This window comes from Euphorbia lathyris, chromosome 6, assembly GCF_963576675.1.
Source record: "Euphorbia lathyris chromosome 6, ddEupLath1.1, whole genome shotgun sequence".
Taxonomy (NCBI): Eukaryota; Viridiplantae; Streptophyta; class Magnoliopsida; order Malpighiales; family Euphorbiaceae; genus Euphorbia; species Euphorbia lathyris.
Genome location: NC_088915.1, coordinates 62,373,498 through 62,376,777, shown reverse-complemented (window position 1 = coordinate 62,376,777; position 3,280 = coordinate 62,373,498).

The window sequence follows — 3,280 nt, the reverse complement described above, 5'->3', positions numbered from 1 at the left end:
TTGACAACCCGGATCTCAAAGTTTTTGTCAAAATGCTATCCATGTTTCTTCCTCTCTGTTAACTTGTGAAGATTCACAATTCATTAATAATACATTTATCTTATTCAATATATTCTTCCTGTTGTTATTTTGATGTTGTTCTGACAAAATGATTTTCAAAATGATAAACTGGTGTTTTCATTAAAACGTTTTACACAATTATATTTACAAGGAAACTTTGTTGAACACTTGAAAAAATTAGTTTTTATGGATGATATGATCGTGAGCGCGGCTTATCGGATATAAAATACTAAGTTGATTAAGGTAGAAATCTGCTCCGATCCAGAGAGATTTCTACAGTTCAAAGCCATTTAATTGCATAAATTCTTGAATTATTACATGTTCATAATCTTACCAAAGTTATAGTTGCTTTCTTTGCTTAATGCGAATAAGTTTTATACACTTTTTATTCTAAACACGAAAGTTTCTGTCTTGTAATCAAATCTCAAGACAGAATTGTTCTCTAAAGTTCAACATATAATTCTCATCTAATCCTAACCAATACAAACCAATAAAATTAATTAAATGATTTTCTTAAGTTAAACCTAAAGTCGAGAATAAAACTGAATTAAAATAAGTTTTAGTTAAAAAGCGTTCCTTGTCGGTTCGATATCTTTTATTACTACAAGCGTATACCGTGCACTTGCGGAAATCGCTCAACAGATGACAAATATACGAAGTCGGTGGTTTAGAAGATCTTCATCTTGGAATTGGTGATGAGAAACAAACCAACAGCAAAGAATAGATATAGAAAATAAAAGGTGAGAAAATTCATCACTATGTCACCCTTTTGACATGTGTTTGCCTTTTATAGATCTAATTGAAAGTTGAGATTTTTGTGTGTTATATAGCTATTGTTGAGACTACTTATTTTGCTTTGAAATAGAATATTCACAAGGCTGGCTCGGGACTATTTGAGGCCCTTGGCGAGATATGAAATGTAAGCTCTTTATATATAAATAAAATTATATATATATATATATATATATATATACACACACACAATATCCTCTCTTTTTTTATGTATAAATATCTTATAATTGAAAAGAGATGAAAAAATATATATTGATGTAAAACTAAAAATTTAATATTTATCTAAAAATTGCTCCAACCTTTTGAGATTCAAAAACACTAATTAAATTTTTATATTCAATATCCTTGAATGTCTCATTTTCAATAGATAATAAAACTAATTTATTTAATATTTTTTAAGTCATAGTAGTGTAAGTAATTTTTAATCAATTTTAATTTTTAAAAGCTTCTTTCTGCCATTGTAATTATTACATGAATTGTGAGCAAAATTCAATAATTAATAAAAGAGTTCGAAAACAAGTTTATTCTTTTAATAAAAGATAGTATTTTTACCTTCAATATTTTTAACTCTAAAAATACATTATGACCATCAATATCAAAGTGTCTAATATGCTCTGATAAATCACTATTTTTTCTCCAACTCATTGTCATTTATGGATTTTATTTTTCTAAAGTAAATAAATATCCAATTTTTTTATCATAATAAGAAAATTGTTCAAATGTTAGGCCCTGTTTGTTTGGGGGAAAATATTCTGCAGGAAAATATTTTCCTAATTTTTCAGTATTTGTTTGGGCATGAAAATAAGTCAACGGAAAATAAGTGGTAAGTCAATGAAAAATGAAGGAATAAATAAGGGAAAATGTTTTACCCTTTTCAAAATGCTAAAACATTTTCCTCAAAACATATACGTGAAAAAATATAAAAATACAAAATATGAAACACGAAAAAACATGAATAACGTGAAAACGTTACAAAACACGAGAATATGAAAAAAAAACCCGCAAAAAACATGAAAAGGTGAACAAACATGAAAAACACAAAAACACAAAAAAAAGAGCAAACACTTGAAAAAGCACAAAACATGAACAACGCGAAAAAGTGAAAAAACACGAATTATACAAAAACGTGAAAAAATATGAAAAACATGAAAATGCGAAAAATGCTAAAACACAAAACGTGACAATAAGTGAAAAACGCGATAAACATGAAAAGACGAAAAATGCAAACTAAACACAAAAACGTAAAAAGAACGAAAACATGAAAAATACGAAAAACATGAAAAAAACCTGAATGACACGAAAAAGTAACAAATGGGAAAAATAAAAAATACGGAAAAAAAGAAAACGTGAAAATTGGAAAAACGGAAAAACTAAACGTGAAAACACAAAAAAAAAATGAAGAAAAAATGCAAAAAACACAATAACGTTAATAACACGAGAAAACGTATAAAAAATGCCAAAATGTGAAAAAACGTTTTTCGTGTTTTTAACATTAATTTTTTTTCTTTCACATTTTCGTGTTTTTCATTTTTTTCTATGTTTTCATGTTTTTAATGTTTTTATTACTTTTCGTGATTTTCGCATTTTTTCACTTTTTGTGTTAGAGAACAAATTTCACGTTTTTTATGTGTTTTTTCACGTTTTTAGTGGTTGGAAAATATTTTCCAGTGTTGTAGCCAAACACCGGAAAATACTTTCCAGTGTTGTTGCCAAACACAGGAAAATATTTTATTTTCCTGCACAATTATTTCCATACATAAAATTTTCCAAAACACAATATTTTTCCCCAAACAAACGGGGCCTTAGTATCGTAAGACTATTTATTGATCAACTATATACAAAAAAAAAAAAAAAATCAATCCCAAAATATTCATCAAATGTTTTCACTACTTCATTATTTATATTTTCATCAAATGCATTTTTTTTTTAGTATTTGTAACCTATATTCTATAAATTTAAGTTTCATGATGGACCCTAATCTCGTATATTTTTTTTTTCAAATTCTATTTATAACCTATTAGACTAAAAGTATATATGAGGCCCCATTTTTTTTTGGGCCCTAGGCGATGACCTTGACTGCCTTAAAGGTAAATCGGCCGTGAATATACATTATGTATTATCAAAGCGTAGATAGGGGGCCGGGCCTCTTCGGCCGCCGGAACCACCTTGACCCCGGGTAGTTTCGGCCTCCCTGTTTGGATTTTTTTTATCGAGTATTGAATTAGCTCCCCCAAACTGGCCCATTACGTGTTAGACTTGTCCAAAATTCAAAATTTATAATTTTTGTTAGGCATGTTAGGCTTCTCTAAATCCAAATTTCTATTTTTTTGGTCTGTTATGGCTTTTTAAATCTAAATTTCTAATTTTTTTTTTTGCTTGTTTGGCCTTCCTAAATCCAAATTTCTATTTCTTTTGGCATGTTAGGCCT